Here is an 18,095-nt window from a genome sequence, read left to right on the forward strand (position 1 = left end):
AATGTAAAACTTGTGTTTCAAATTTTATAGCACAAACACTGCTAGGTATTTGATAAACAAAATAATACAGTCTTACAATGAAAGCAAATTTAGCATCAGAAATAGTAAACTTCTCTGCCCTTGAAATTCACATTCACTGAAACTTCATATTATACTCCAGTAATATCAATCAATATGCACAAGCTCTAAAGAAGTAAAGTCATCTGAATAATTCCACATTAAAGTGGTCTGTAACTCATGAAGAGGTTGCTGTGGCAAACAACTTTGTATTTCAGTGCTTCATTTACAATTTCATTGTCTGCTGCCCTTGAAGACTAACTTGCCTATGTTACATTAAAAATAAAATAAAATTGGTATGCTGGTGATATGCAGTAGAGAATGGCTGGCAAACTGACTTCAGGGTCATAGTTAGGCAGGTCATTTAATAGAGAACACACTCAGAAGATCAGCACCACATCCCCCTTATGCTGCACAGTAGTGTCAGCAATAAATTAAACTGGTGTGGGAAGAAAGTTCATAACCTGCTTAATCAAAAGCAAGATGCCACTTGATGCATCAGTGACACCAAACAGCACAACTATGAAACTCTGTGACTGACACTGACAGACTGCAGTCCTCAGTGATTATGAAATATCATTCTCTTTTTCAGTGTGAAGAAGAATCACTAACCCTGAACAGATGGCTTGACCCCCCCCCACACACACACACACCATCAGAGTCACCTCTCCAAAGTTCATCAGGGTAGAGGCATGTTTGAAGCCCTCTGGATGGGGTGATTACTTTCCTTCAGACCTCCTCTTCATTCCTTTTGTGTCTGTCTGTCTGCCTACCATCTGTATGCCTTATCTACCACACCCACTGTCAGCTCTCCACAGTATTCCTGTCTGCATTTTATGTTGTGTCATTAAAAAGACCTTAACTCTTCCACATCCCTCTCTTGACAAACTCTAACCTTCTTCCTTACCCAACTTCCTTCATTAAAAAAATGGAAATATGGTGGTGTCTATCCCCAACAAAGAACATAGCTTCAGCCCCCATATCCTGCTGTACACTTCTCTTAATGTGTTCCTTGTGTCTACCCTTGTCTACTCTCTTTCCTGTTTTCACCTGTCCTATCTTCCCTTTTTCAAATCTAATAAAAGCCATAACAGAGTGTCCATATAAAGACACCCACAGAGTGGAAAAATACCTTAAAGTTTGGATAATCTGTGAGTCAGTGATGCTGATCCCAGCTCCACACAGAATATCATGAATAATCTTGAAAGATTAACAAGTACATTATGTACATAGAAAACTTTTACACCAGTTTAGATATGCAAAAAAGTACTGGGTACTCCGTTGTAAGGCTGCAGAGTTAGAAGATCAGAGTCACTTTCTTGCTCTTTGCTCATTTCACTATAGGTATCATCAGAGCAGCACCTGGCTCATCTAGTGCACGGTGCCAGTCCTCAATCCAATGTCTCCGCCCTTCAGCTCTTCAAGTGAACAGCAAAAAAAAATAAATAAATAAAAGTTTAGTCTCCTAAGTCTGTCACCAGGACCCATTCTTCACCTTCATAGCCCTGACCCCTGGAAAAAAAAAAGTCTGTTTTCCTTAGTCTGGCATGACATGATAGACCCCCCTGCTCCCTCGGCTCTTCAATTGAAGAAAAAAATCTACAGCAAACAGGATGCTACAGCTAAGCTTTACTGCACACAAAGAGCATTTTCAATTTCTACCCTGGCATTCAGAAATGCTGATACAGAAATAAGAATGCAGGAACTTGACTTCTCGATTTCTCCCCCAACACCTTACATTAATGGCAGCTGCCCCCTTTGCCCTACTCTTGCTACATTTCTGAGCATAGCAGGATGATTCACAGATTCCCTTGACACATCTGTGAACCATGGAACTATTGATATCATATGCCTTTCCAATCCATGGGACTTTCACCAGCACAGATGTTAACTGGAAAATATCTTGACACTAATCTCTCTACTTCATATTCTTTATTAGTTCCTTAAAATAAGAGGAATTACTGAAAGAAAGCTGAGACAGAAATGTTACTGATATGTCCATACTAGAGATGTAGTCTAGAGCCCATTGAGAGTTTAGCTCAGTTTCCCAATTGTCCCAAAAACACTGTCTAAGTGACTTCCTCAAGGTCATACAAAAGGGAAATGGGGGTGGAGGTAATCAAATCTGGACCAAAGGAATTAGCTCTTTTTACAGATGAAAGTCTTAATTCTCTACATCAACTTCCAGATAAATATTAAAAAAAAAATTCTTACCAAGCTGCAAAAAAAAAAAAAAAGATTTGAGGATAAGTAGAATTTTTGGAATTTTTATAAATGTGATGTACCTGCTCCAGTGACTGCTTCAGTACACTAGTGCAATAATAGTGCTCACAGCCAAACACACGTTTGCAGCTTGTAAGGGTTACCACTCATACTCAGACTGGAATAATCAGTTCTGACATGCTGAGGCAGCTGAATGCAGAGACAGAATGTCACACCTTGTCCAAACATATTATTTAAGTTTGAATCAGGTAAGTGCAGCAGCTGTCAGTAGGGAGTTGGAGGATAGATGAGGATTTTAGCTAGTGATCAGGAGGGAATTTTTGTTTAAGGAGTGGGAAGGGAGCTTTAGGTTTAGGGAACAGGTGGAAGGTTTGGGCATAGGCAGAAAATAGACTATTTAAGTTTAAGGAGAAGGGAGTTGAGTTGTACGTTTAGGGAGTGGTTAGAAAATTTAGGTTAAGGTGGGAGGGGAGTTTTAGAGCTAGGGAATGATCAGTGATTTTAGGTTTAGGGAGTAGGAAGGAAGTTTTAGATTTAGGCAGTGATCACGGAATTTAAGTTTAGGGGATGGGAGAGATTAGGGTTAAGTATCAATTGAGAATTTGATGTTTTAGTGAGGGGGGAGTGGAGTTTTAGGTTTATAATAGCAGCAATCAGGAGGAGAGTTTTAGAGTTAAAGTTATAGACCTTTGGGAGTTTTAGATTTAAGTTAGAGCTTTGGGAGGAATATGCAGATTACTAAGGTCAAGTGGAGGGGGGCCTGGGTAATTCAGCAGGATCACACTACAAGCCAGTGCATTTCTTTGTGCCTGTCCCAAGCCCGGATAAATGGGGAGGTGTCAGGAAGAGCACCTGGTGCAAAACCTCTGCCAAATGACATATGCAGACAATGATACAGATTTCCATATCGGATCAGTCGAGGCCCAGGTTAACAATGACAGCCACCAGTACTGTTAGCCAACAGGGTGCTGGCAGAAATTGTGCTACTGTTGGCTGAAGGGAGGAAGAGGGGGAAGGCATGGCTGAAGGCAGGAAGAGAGGAGGAAGGTTAGGAGTGTAGTAGTGAGGTTAGGAACTTTGAATGTTGGCAGTATGACTGGTATAGGGAGAGAGTGGTAGCTGATGTGATGGAGAGAAGGAAGGTTGATATATTGTGTGTGTAAGAGACCAGATGGAAGGGGAGTAAGGCCAGGTATACAGGAGGTGGTTTAAAATTGTTCTATCATGGTGTGGATGGCAGGAGAAATTGGGTAGGGTTTGTCCAGAAGGAACAGTATGCCGAGTATTTTGGAGGTGAAAAGAGTGTCAGATAGAGTGATGTTTATAAAGCTGGAAATTGATGGTGTAATGATGAATGTTGTTAGTGCATACGGTCCGCAAGTTGGGTGTGTGATGGATGAGAAAGAAAAATGTTGGAGTGAGCTGGATGAAGTGGTGGTGAGTGTACCCAAGGGTGAGAGACTGGTGATTGGAGCGGATTTCAATGGGCATGTTGGTGAAGGGAACAGAGGGGATGAGGAAGTGATAGGTAGGTATGGTGTTAAGGAGATGAATGGAGAAGGTCAGATGATAGTGGATTTTGTGAAAAAGATGGACATGGCTGTGGTGGATACATATTTTAAGAAGAGGGAGGAACTTAGGGTGACATACAAGAGTGGAGGAAGATGCACACAGGTGGATTATTTCCTATGCAGAAGGGCCAGTCTGAAAGAGATTGGAGACTGTAAAGTGGTGACAGGGGAAAGTGTAGTTAGGCAGTATTTTATAGTGGTCTGTAGGATGACGTGGGTGATCAAGAAGAGGAGGAGGAGTGTGAGAGCAGTGCCAAGGATCAAACGGTAGAAGTTGAAAAAGGGTGATTGTGAGGTGGAGTTCAGGCACTGGGGGGCAGTGAAGAGTTACAGAATAGCTGGGTAACTACAGCAGAGCTGGTAAGGGAGACAGCTAGAAAGGTGCTTGGTATGACATCTGGACAGAGGAAGGAGGTCAAGGAGACCTGGTGGTGGAATGAGGAAGTACAGGAGAGTATACAGAGGAAGAGGCTAGTGAAGAAGAAGAGGGAGTGCCAAAGAGTTGAAGAAAGTAGACAGGAGTATAAGGAGATGAGGCGCATGGCAAAGATAGAGTTGGCGAGGGCTAAGGGTAAGGCATGTGGAGAGTTGTATGAAAGGTTGGACACTAAAGAGGGAGAAAAGGACCTGTACTGATTGGCTAGACAGAGGGACCAAGCTGGGAAAGATGTGCAGCAGGTAAGGGTAATAAAAGATAGTAAGGGAAACACACTCACAAGTGAGGAGAGTGTATTGAGCAGATGGAAAGAGTACTTTGAGGGGCTAACGAATGAAGAGAATGAGAGAGAGAGGAGGTTGGATGATGTGGGGATAGTGAATCAGGAAGTGAAACCGATTAGCAAGGAGGAAGTAAGGACAGCTATGAGGAGAATGAAGAATGGAAAGGCTGTTGGCCCAGATGACATACCAGTGGAAGCATGGAGGTGCTTAGGAGAAATGGCAGTGGAGTTATTAACCAGATTGTTTAATGAAATCTTGGAAAGTCAGATGATGTCTGAGGAGTGGAGAAAAAGTGTTTTGTTACCTATCTTTAAGAATAAGGGTGATCTGTAGATCTGTAGTAACTACAGAGGGATACAATTGATCAGTCACAGCTTGAAGTTCTGGGAAAGAGTAGTGGAAGCTAGGTTAAGAAGGGAGGTGATGATTAGAGATCAGCAGTATGGTTTCATGCTGGAAAAGAGCACTACAGATGTGATGTTTGCTTTGAGGGTGTTGATGAAGAAATATAGAGAAGGTCAGAAAGAGTTGCACTGCGTCATTGTGGACTTTGAGAAAGCATATGACAGGGTGTCTTGAGAGGAGTTGTGGTATTGTATGAGGAATTCAAGAGTGGCAGAGAAGTATGCAAGAGTGGTACAGGATATGTACAAGGGTAGTGTGACAATGGTTAAGTCTGTAGTGGGAGTGACAGTTCCGTTTAAGGTGGAGGTGGGATTACATCAAGGATCAGCCCTGAGCCCTTTCTTATTTACAGTGGTGATGGACAGGTTCACAAATGAGATCAGACAGGAGGTCCCGTGGACTATGATGTTTGCAGACAACATTGTGATCTGTAGTGAGAGTAGAGACCAGGTTGAGGTGACCCTAAAGAGGTGGAGATATGCTCTAGAGAGGAGAGGAATGCAGGTCAGCAGGACTAAGACAGAATATATGTGTGTGAATGAGATGGAGGATAGAGGAATGGTGAGGATGCAGGAAGTAGAGTTGGTGAAGGTGGATGAGTTTAAGTACTTGGGGTCAACAGTTCAGAGTAATGGTGAGCATGGAAGAGAGGTAAAGAAGAGAGTACAGGCAGGATGGAATGGGTGGAGAAGAGTGTCAGGCATAATTTGTGACAGACTGGTACCAGTAAGAGTGAAAGGGAAGGTCTACAAGAGAGTAGTGCCAGCTAGGTTATATGGGTTGGAGACTGTGGCATTGACAAAAAGGCAAGAGTCAGAGCTGGACATGGCAGAGTTAAAGATGTTAGGATTTGCACTGGGTATGTACTAGTGTTTAGAGCAAGCAACAGAATTAAATTGTTTCTCAAGCTATCTCAGGACTACTTGTAGCAGACCTGAAAAAGTGAGATCATACTTTAATACAGGTCCAGACATGCTGATTTACAGAATAAACACTAATGAATTAAGCAATCTGATCTGTAATAAGTACCAATGCTCAGCTATCAAAACTGTAGTTTATATCTGTAAGAAGTACCAATGCTCAGCTATCAAAACTGTAGTTTATATCTGTAAGAAGTACCAATGCTCAGCTATCAAAACTGTAGTTTATATCTGTAAGAAGTACCAATGCTCAGCTATCAAAACTGTAGTTTGTATTTGTAAGAAGTACCAATGCTCAGCTATCAAAACTGTAGTTTGAATTTGTAAGAAGTACCAATGTTCAGCTATCAAAACTGTAGTTTGTATCTGTAAGAAGTACCAATGCTCAACTATCAAAACTGTACTTTATATCTGTAAGAAATACCAATGCTCAGCTATCAAAACTGTAGTTTGTATTTGTAAGAAGTACCAATGCTCAGCTATCAAAACTGTAGTTTGTATCTGTAAGAAGTACCAATGCTCACCTATCAAAACTCTACTTTATATCTGTAAGAAGTACCAATTCTCAGCTATCAAAACCATAGTTTATATCTGTAAGAAGTACCAATGCTCAGCTATCAAAACTGTAGTTTATATCTGTAAGAAGTACCAATGCTCAGCTGCCAAAACTGTAGTTTCTATCTGTAAGAAGTACCAATGCTCAGCTCTCAAAACTGTAGTTTATATCTGTAAGAAGTATCAGTGCTCAGTTATCAAAACTGTAGTTTGTATTTGTAAGAAGTACCAATGTTCTGAAATTCAGGATCAAGGCTTTCAGAGTCAGAAAGTGGTTTAAAAGGATCTTGATGCTAACTTTGCTGTTTAGGCATTGCTCCAAATCATGTCCTAATTCCTAATTAATATTCTGTGAATTAATATTTGAGATACAGAATATAGAGGATGGCAATATGATACAGAGACTGTTCGTAATGTTAAGAGATTCTGGAGACTATGAAAGGATTATTTAAAGGAGTTCATTTTTGTTGTATTATTGTATGTCACATGGCACATATAGTATACTCACAGTATAACTGTATATAAATATATATATATATATATATATATATATATATATTGTGTGTTTGTGTGTGTATATATATATATATATATATATATATATATATATATATATATATATATATATATATCTATATATATATATATATATATCTATATATATATATATATATATATATATATATATATATATATATATACACACACACACACACACACACACACACACACACACGCACACACACAGTCACGATACTTAACTGGTATGCATTCACATTTATTACATCTTTCTTTTGATGTAAGAGGATTTAGGATATGTAGACACATGTACTACAGACAGTGCTAACAATTCAGCTACTTCTTTAAGGGGTGTTATCAGTGCTAGCATTTGTATGCCATGACTTCATCAGTGGAGCTATGTAAAGGCTCTTTTTGGGTGCACATCACATCTAATGCCTCTTCATTCCATCATCTTGTCTATATGTATGCCCTACTGTGTAGGTATACTGCTGTCCATAGATAACATAACTTTATCTTTTTGATGACATTCAAGTCATGTTCATCTGACCATAGTGCAGTGCAACAACCTTTATCAGCACAACCCCAGTTTGACTATCCCTGTGAACAAATGCTGTAAATAAAATCCATATTCGTCATCATTGCTAAGTCTGTATAGCACACATCAGCAAATTATATTTGTATCATTTTACTCAGCATGCTCTTGCATTGCAAGATAAATAGTATTACATTTCAATTTACATTGTAAAAAGAAAACAAAAGTGATGCAAAATAATTGTGTCTCAAGCTAATAACACATGAGCACTTGTAGTGCACAGAATAACCGATCAGGTTTACTGAATAAATAGTATCGAATTAAGCGTTTGGATCTGAAAGAGGTACCAATGTTCAGCTATCAAACCTGCAGTGCAGTTTTCTACCTGAAGTCTTCTCCAGCCATAATTTGAAATAGAAAGCAAATGATGTTAGCTTTAGAGACTATTGATGAAGATGACCCCAGGTTGAAACTTCAGTTTTATTGTCTTTATTTTGTTTTTTTTTTTTGTTGGTTCTTCTCTGTTATATTATCTCATGGGGTTGAGTATTAAACTGTCATCTTCATTCTAAGTCTGAAAAATCTGTAGCAGTTATAAGGTAAGGATGTTGCTTATTTATTTATTTATTGTAACCTAGGGAAAAATCTTATTCTAGTCCATATTTCTCAGCAAAACATAGGTTATACATGTGACTAATTAGGACACAGCATTACTGTAAAGCAATAGTTATAGTTTGCAAGCAGAGCTCTGTTCTGTGATACTGTGGTAGGACAGGAGCAAAATATTAATTTTGATAAGACACAGTCTAATAAAACCTCACAGCTATGCAGTTAGCATCACATAAAAGACAGACATGATAGTGAATAGTTGTGTTATCAGCCAACATTCTGTGAGGGAATGTTAATGCCAAAAGAATTCATGTAACCTCGTAGCAAGTCAGAAATTAGCATAATACACTATTAGAAAGAGTTTTGTGTTATATTAAAGCACATTAAATTGTCCCAAAGTAGAAATTTCTCAGATGTATAGTACATTCTAAATGCATTCTACATTCTACAACCATTACTGATTCTCCTGATGCATTGTCAAAATGTCAGTGTAATGCAAAATTATGGGCATGGTTAATTGATGTACTCATTGTCTTTTTGTGCATAGCAAACTACAGGAAGAATGCTCCTTGCAGAATTTCTAAGAAAATGTTGCTATGACAGACGTCATCAAATTAACTCGTGTTTTATGACTCTGTATTGCTTAAAGTGCTCTGTTTCTTTGTCTAAAATCTTTGCAGAAGCAGAAATCCAAATCAGTCTGTTTGTGCAGTTAGCCTTGCTATGTGGCTTTTGATACCCTATTGTTTAACTGTTTTTTTTCCAATGTGTCCTTTACAAACAGTCTGAATCTTGTTTGTTAATGCAGCTGAAGGTATATGTGTGCACAGATTTAGGCATTTTGTGCAACTTCACTATTGTCTTCTGAAAAAGGATACCTATGTGTGGCCTCAGTTCATACAGAAATAAAATAAACAACAAGAAAATGTCTTTTAGCATGTAGTTTTTACCCTAATGCTCATAGTTTGATACTGAAATAGTCATCTGAAAGCCAGGAAGAATAATATATTCTCTCCACTGTGAAATGACGTCAATGGGTTGGTCTGCTGCCAGCAGAGAGGCTCTGTGGCAGAACAAACAATTATGTCACTGTGTGACACATTCCTTTGCATGCACATATACCTCAATAGTCCGCCCTACTGCTGTTTTTTAATGCTGAGCCCATTAAGGACTGAATATGAAACATCTAAGTGGGTGCACAGTTGGATATTTTACAAGAGAGACATACCTTGGCACATGCCCTCTGCATTTCACTTGAATCCTGTTTTGATTGTCACTCCAGCATTGCCTGGTTTCTTTGAGTGCTATGCTTTTTTCTGCTTATTTTGCTAACTTAACAAGCCATGCATTTTGGATAATATTTTTAGCCGCAGCATAACAGAATAACTTACATTATAGTGATGTTGATGTTTCACCTTTACACCTTATAATTATTAAGACGATCAACATATTGAGGTGCACAGTACTATTTTGGATGCACAAAAAGGCAATGAGGTGCATCAGTTAACCGTGCCCATAATATACTGCAGGCTCCTTGCTGCTGCTGCTGCTGTTAAAAAAGAGATACAGTTCTCATTTGTAAACAAAAGGTACTTCCCTTCATGGTTGACTGATTAGTGCCTATGGGATCATTTCCATTTCTACTTCTAATACACTGGGATACTGCACAAGACATTTTTATAGCTGGTCTAATTCAATGTTCTTGGTTACAGTCAGCTGTTTCCTACTTTCAGCATAAATGGTTGACATATTCATGTAATATATATGTATCCATGTTTATGGCAGTCTTTGTGATGCTTCCTAAATGGAGATTTTGTCATGCTAATATGCAGCACACACATTTGTCTTGTATATTTGGAAGTGTGGTGATGGAGCTCATGAGCCCAAAGGAGAGAATCATTGTCACCCCCTTTTCCCTATTTTACATATGGTTGGGGTGCTGTGCCAGCTGTTATTAATTTTCTCATTTCAGTGCCACTCTCCTACTAATTTTCACAATCATGCCTGAGTGTTACAGGTCCTCTCTCATGCATTCCAGCTAGTTCTTGGATGGACATTCTTGTCTCCTCTTTCCTTCTTCCTTTCTCTCCCATATATTATTTATCAAATTGTCTTCTGCTTTTCTGCACATTGAATTGCTGGAGTCTGTTTTCCTTGACTTTTAGTGCAATAGGAGCTACTTTGGTTTCAGTTCTTGCATCTTAATTTTTTGTCTGTCTCACAGTGTGTTTCCTATTACTGATCTGAGGCACTTCATGTCCATCTCCTCAAGATTCATTACCTGCTCTGCTATCAATGCCCATGTTTCTGTGCCCTACAGCAACACTGGTGCACCATTATTTTACATAATTTACTTTTCAGCTTCTTTGGTGTTTGTCTGTCACAGACCCTTCCCTCCCTGACATTTTGTGTCAATTTCCTGCAGCACTTCTGATTCTAACTTTTTACATACTCATTCAGATTTCCCTTCTCCCCAACCACCATCCCAGGTACTTTAAGCAGTTAATCTGTTCCATTGTTTTCCATTCTCTTTCAGTTTTCATCTACTTCTGATGGCTCCATTCGTTGCCACGACAATACCTCTCAACCATACCAAATTCCTTGGTAAATACCAGTTTTAAGGGCAAAATAATGGTGTGCCATAAATTCCTGAGTGACCCCTTTAATTTCTGAATTTCCTGAATTTTTAATTTTTTTTGTTTAGTTGTTTTTACTCCTGATGTCATCATGTGCAGGGCATGCGCAATGACATCAATTTCTGCAGACCGGACTGTGTTTAGGCAGTGCACAGCTTTCCCTGCCTACTCCTCCAAGCAAAATAAACTTATATGTGCAAAAATATGTACATGCAAGAGAGAAACGGCAGCTTCACAGAGTCTGCAGGTGTGTTACTTTTACTTAATGGCTGCAGGCATCAGTGTACTGTATTACATTTGAAACAGCAGGAGAAACTTTCTTAATGGCTGATTTGTGTGCTGCAGGCATTGCTTTTTGTGTGTAGATATTACTTTTGAGAAACAGCAGCTAACTTAATGGCAGGCATTTTGTGTGTGTGTGTGTGTGTGTGTGTGTGTGTGTTTGTGTCTTAATGACAGGCATTGTGTGTCTGTCTTAATGGCAGGCATTGTGTGTATGTCTTAATGGCAGGCACTGTGTGTGTGTCTTAATGGCAGGCATTTGTGTGTGTGTGTGTGTGTGTGTGTGTGTGTGTGTGTGTGTGTGTGTGTGTGTGTGTGTGTGTGTGTGTGTGTGTGTGTGTGTGTGTCTTAATGGCAGGGTGTGTGTGTGCATGTGTGTCTTAATGACACGCATTGTGTGTGTATGCCTTAACAGCATGCATTGTGTGTGTGTGTGTGTGTGTGTGTGTGTGTGTGTGTGTGTGTATGTCTTAACAGCAGGCAGTGTGTGTGTCTGTCTTAATGGCAGTGTGTGTGTGTGTGTGTGTGTGTGTGTGTGTGTGTGTGTGTGTGTGTGTGTGTGTGTGTGTGTGTGTGTGTGTGTGTGAATATGCCCCAGCTAGGTATAACTGCTGATTACAGTTACTGAGACTCAAACCTTGTACCTTAGGTACAAGGAGCAAGAACCTTAATTCTCCACCCATACCAGCACCACTTGTGATTCAAGGAGTTAACCATAGTTCTCAACTCCCAAGTTTTACAGAATGCCTGGAATTTTTGGCTCACACTTTTGGTCTGTTCCTCTTAAAATCTGTGAGAACTGAATTTACTAAATAATGATAGCCCCTCTAATCTGATGTAGACCATCAGCTGTATCGACAGGAACGGGCTCAGAAATTAGCTCTTCTGCACACCCACTTCCACTGGGAACCTCTCTGTGAGTCTGAATGCTGTTTGTACTTAAGTCATTGGATTCTTTTACACAGCCTGTAGTAATTCTACCAATGCTTCTTTGATTTCAGATCATTGCAGCACTGCCCAGCTCAGCTTTTTTGGGACCTTGTTATATGTTTTATCCATGTCTCCTCATCTGCAGTTTCTTCACCATTACCTGTCATTCTGAAAACATCTGGTCAGTTATACCATACCCTGATCTGAATCTAAACTGCTTACCTTCCATCTTACTTCTCTGTCACAAATCAAATCTATTACTTTGTGTATTCATATATTAATCACACCCTCCAGAACTTTCAAGAAATGGGTCAGAAGTTTGGTATCTCTGTACTGCCTGCAGTTTTATCTTGTACACTGCCAATATAATGCTTATTCTCCAGTCTTCTGGGTTATATTTCTCTCAATCTCTCAGTCTCCCCCTTTCTGCACATACCACAATGAGTGCCCTCAGCAGCTTCCTTAATGTGCTTAAAGTTTTGACCATATCTGCTATGACTTTATCCTAAGGAAAATGGTATTGGCATGAAATTTCTGTTAAAACATCCTTGCAGTTATCATCTAACACCTACAGCTATTATTCTGTGAATTCATGGTCTATAAATCGCATCTTACTCCTATAGTAACCCTCTTGAGTAGACTCCATGTACTGAGTTTACCAGAAAATAGAGGAATGAAAGTAAATTACACATTTTTTCTGTATCACATACACACTGCATACACAATTAGGTTATTTTATATTCAGAAATCCGTCTACTGCATATCTTTGGGAGGTCAAAAAAAATGGAGTACTTGGAAAAAATCCCTACAAACACAGGCAGAACATGCAGACTCTACTTAGAAGCACCACAGTTGAGAACTGAACCACAGAATCTGCTGCTGTGATGTGATAATCCTGTTCATTGCACCACTATGCCACTCACAGCTATTATTACAGCTATGTAAAACCATCCACTTAAGCATTTCATACATAAGTATTAGGTTAATAAACTTGTGTCACAGACAGAACTAGTAGTTTCATGAGGTCAACACTTGTCTTTTCCACGGAAATTAATAGTCAACAAACATAGACTCAGGCATTCTCATATTTCTCAATTTGTTAACTGGGGAAATACCCAAAGGAGTACTTTAAAATATGACTTGGGAAATTTGGTGCAATTAAGACTCTTGGTTAGAATAGGAATTAGTAATTTGCAGGTTTTTATCTTATACATTTAATTGATCTTGAAAGTCATTTAGCACATAACATATGGCTGTACGCAAGTAATTATAATAAAATAAACACATATGTAGTATCCTGCTCTGGTTATAAAAGTGAGATCTTGACAATTAATTGACATATAAATGTTTAATAAGCAGCAGATGGACATGCACACACATATATATACATGTATACAAAAACAAGATAAAATGTTTATTGGTCAGTACATGGAGTCCATGCATCCTATAAAGCATCACTGATAGGTTTACCTCTCATCTTGATAAGGGTCATAAAAAATTATATGAACCCATCCCATCATCAAGACTTAAAGGATTCTAATGTTTACGCAGTGTGACATGCAAATGAGGTTTGTTCCAGACGCAGGGAATCATACGTGTAATGACCTTCTCCCTCCAGGGAGTCTTATTTATATTATAATGTTAGTTGAGAGTTGCCAGATGAGTAGTTCTAACATTACTAGTGTTCAGTAGGTGGAGAAGATCTAGTAAAACAGATCTTTCATAGCCAAAAAGGCAAGGCAGAGATCTCCTCAAAGTAGTCTGTACAATGTGAAAAAACTGTAAGTCATTTGATCCCCTTTAGTTAGGAAACATTGAGGTTTTTCGATTGGATATGTTTTTGGTAAGTTACATACCAATCGGACTAGTATATTCAATGGTCAACCAAATGCAGGAGAAATATAGGACTATGACTTCTTTGGATTTTGAGGTTATACTTCTTTATTTATTTATTTATTTATTTTGGTTTTAAAACATTAGATAAACAAACCAAACCAATTATAAAACATACAAATAACTTTTACATAGGTCCACAGCTGATAAATACATCAAAGTTATAAATATCAACAACAAATAATATTTTTCAAGCAAGTTTTTAAGTTTAAGATAAGATTTGTATGAATGTGTAATATTAGAAGTTCTCATTTTTATAGTATGCAATTCACTACTGCAAACAATTTTTGCAAGTCTAATAAATTCAACACTAGAGGGGGTAACGTTACTTTTCCAATTTAAGTAATTACTTTTCTGTCTATAGCAAGACTAGACCAAAGAAGAGGCACTTGGGTTTCTGGAATTATCTCAGGAATCAGAACATTAAATACAACTAAATGTTTAGAACTATTACATCTATTTGACCATACAGCTTGAATGTAGTTAATTTCTTTTCAAAAATGGTAGATGTCTTCACATTCATATACCACATGCATCTAATTAGCTTTTATTTCAGAATCACATCTCCAGCATTTAATTATATTTTATTTACACGCAATTGAAATTTTGTTAGGAGTGACAAAAGCTCTGTGTAAGAATTTCCAAATGAAGATCTTCCAGTATAATCCAGATGTAGTTTTATCTATAGATTTTAATATTATTTCCTTGTACTCTTTACATAAGTCTTCATAATTCATTTTTAAGAAATAGTCCCAATAGGAATTGTCTAAATATGTGAAATCTAACTTAAGAATTTTATAAACATGTGACAAATATAATTTATTTTTCATTACATTATTATGAACATTTTTTTATGAATTCCAATAATTTGGTTTCTTATCTGGGTCTATATCACTTTCACGAAATGACAGACGTTTAAACACCATATTTTCGAACTTCTAACTTTGGAGTGCAAAACCATCGAAGGCTTAGAACAGCTATTTTTTTCCCAGGGAAAAAAAATCGCTGTTCCAAGAAAACACACACACAACGCAAGCATAACAAAATAAATAATCCACACATATACACTTCACAAAACCCTACTTCTAACCCTACATTAACCGTACATACACTACTATCTATCCACTTACCTTACCCCAAGCCCTAACCATAAGGTCCGTAACTATCGCACACTCACTATACCAGCTCCCTAACCCTAAGGTCCGTAACTATCACGCACTCACCTTACCCGCTCCCTAACCCTAAGGTCCATAACTATCGCACACTCATCTTAACCCGTTCCATTCGCACACTTACCTTAACTTGGTCCTTAACCACACCACAGTGGTGGGAATAGTGAAGCTGCAGAAACGGGCCACCAAATTTTTTCCCTGGGAAAGAATTCGGTGTTCCGCTGCTTCGCGATAATCAGTTTTCGAACTTCCACGGTTCGAATATATGGTGTTTGAACTGCTAAAGTTTCAACAAACTGATAGGGACCCTTCTTATCTAGGTTAAATATCTTATTTATTTATTTCTGTGTTCACAAAGTCTTGAAATATTTGTAAAACTAATCAATTTTCAGAATCTTATTTGTATTTGGACCTTAAATTATCAAAAGTATAATATATATATCAGTATTCTATAAGAATTGATGGCAATAAAGTTACTTTGTTGTTTCAATACTAGCATTTTGTTGAAGTTATGAGTTGCTAAGCAGTCATTTGTATATGCAATTGGAAGCATAGAAAGGATTAAGTCTTTAATACAATGGTTAGAATATGTGAACTTTTGAATGGAGGAAATTATGTTATTTAAATAGGGAATTCAAGAAGAGACTACAGTTTTGGCAAACAATATTTTAATAACAAGATAAAACTGTTAGGGACTGTTTGTTTATGACTGGTTGTGATATGTTTATTATTTACTCATAATATGTTGTAATGTATTTGTTTCCATTTTGACTCATAAGATGAATTTATCCATAACATTATAAATTTTACAATTGTTGAAATAACATACAGTTGAATACCAGGGAAGCCTATTCCACCATTATCCCAACCTTTTCTGTGCCTATCAAAGGAAACTCTTGGTTTATCAGGATGCAAAAAATTAAGTAGAATAGTCTTTCTCTGCATCAATTTTTTTGGTGGAGATAGTACTAAAGATTGTAAAACAAATAATATTCTATCTTAATAAGCATTACTAATTCTTCTATGGTAAAGAAGAATTTGTTCCAATTTGTGACTAAACTTAAAATTTTATCAACAACCCATTGAAAGTTTGTTTGTATCATTTATTTACTGTAAGGCATAATGTTTATACCAAGGTAACAAATTTGTTATTGCAATTGAAGTTAGAATATTTTTTGTATGAATTTTTTAATTTTTTTATTAATTAATAATGTACTTGTTTTATTATGATTAAATCTTAAGTTCAAGATTTCTTCAAACTTGACTCATAGAACTAATTATATGTTTTAATGAATTCTTAGTGTTAGTAAAATATCATCAGCAAAGAGTTGAATCTTTAGTTCAACATCTTCTTTTATTTTGATACCATTAATGTTCTTATTGGATCTAAAAGTATTTTCAAATGGCACTATAGCTAATGTAAAAAGTAAAGGTGACAATGGACAGCCTTGTTTTGTGCCTTTTTTGTAATTTAAAGGAATTAGAAAGAAAATAACCTACTTTAACATAAGCACAAAAGTTATGGTATAACTTAGCAATTAATGCAATTAGCTCAGGTGAGAAATTATACAATTTAAGTGTTTTAAGCAGGTATGATCAAATAACTGAGTCAAAATCCTTATCTAAACTGAGAGCAATGATAGATTGTTCTTTTTTTATTTTTGTGTGTTTAGCCTATTAATGTATGTATTTTTATTATATTGTCCTGTACTTGTCTGTTTAAAATAAACCCAGTTTGATCATTGTTAATTAGTTTAAGTAGATCAATTCCGTTAGCTAAAATGGACACAAACGTCTTATAGTCCACATTTAAAACTGAAATGAGTCTGTATAATGAACACTTTGTAGAATCCTTATCTTGTTTTAAAATAAGTGATATAAGGGAATATTTCCATGATGGGGGGACTTCAGTAGTTGTTTTTATTTCTCTATAGGTGTTTCCCAGGATTCAGTAAAGTCTACACTAAGTGTACAATAAGTATACACTGTTCTGACTGTTCTGACTAAACAGATAACACATGCATAACTCACACCTTCATCCTCCTAATTTTCTTTTTCCTACTGGTTTCCTTGCAGCTTTAAATATTGACAGGAATTCATAACGGTTACCACAAACTGTAGACTATATGTACACTTAGTGTAAACTTACTGAGTGACTTGAAAGTACAAACAATGTAGTAGGGATGTTCTTGAATACATATTGTATACACTTAGTGTATACTTATGTAGGCATTATTGAATCTGGCCCCTCATCTAACATTCTAACTGCATCATCTGGTAGTATTTTATATGGTTCTGGTATAATACCATCTAAGCCTGGCATCTTATTATTTTTTTAACTTTTTTATCTGATCTTTTACTTCTGTTAAAGTGAAATGTCTATCTTTTTTTTATTTGTTCACTTGTTATTTTATTATGTATACTTTCCTTTAGAAAAGTTTCAACTATATCATCATTATCTAGGTTATTTGTATTATTATTATTTATGTTTTCATAAAATATTTTAAAGCCCTCAATGTCTTTATATCTATTTTCCTTTCTTTTTTATTATTTATATGTGTTATAATTTCTTTGATATGATTTTGTTTATTCATTTTATTTGATCTAAGAGCAAGTTTATGAAAACTTAAAGGGTTTACTTATTATATCTCAATTTTAATTTTTTTCAGGTTTGTTGAAACTTTATAATATAGAATTTCAACATATTTTGCATTTAAGTATTTAAGTTCAGACTGGCTGATAATGTCATTTGGTGTTAGATTTAACTGTAGTGGTGTCTGTTTTGGTCTGTATTTTAGTCAAGTGTAGTATAGTCAATTTTTTTACCCATTCTCTTATTTTGCTAAAATACCAGCTTGCAACTCTTCCATTTAAGTAACCATTTAGTGAATCCCACAGGCCAGTGTCAGATGCTTCACCAATCATGCTTATTTCTAGGAACATTTTGATCTCTTTAACATACTAGTCTATGAGCCCTTTCATTTTAATAATGTACACTGGTAATCTTCTGTGATGTATTAAATTGTCAGTTTTTAAATAATTTATTGAAGATTATAGCATTGTGGTCA

The sequence above is a fragment of the Protopterus annectens genome, chromosome 1.part1, assembly GCF_019279795.1.
Source record: "Protopterus annectens isolate FY-2018-M chromosome 1.part1, PAN1.0, whole genome shotgun sequence".
NCBI lineage: Eukaryota > Metazoa > Chordata > Ceratodontiformes > Protopteridae > Protopterus > Protopterus annectens.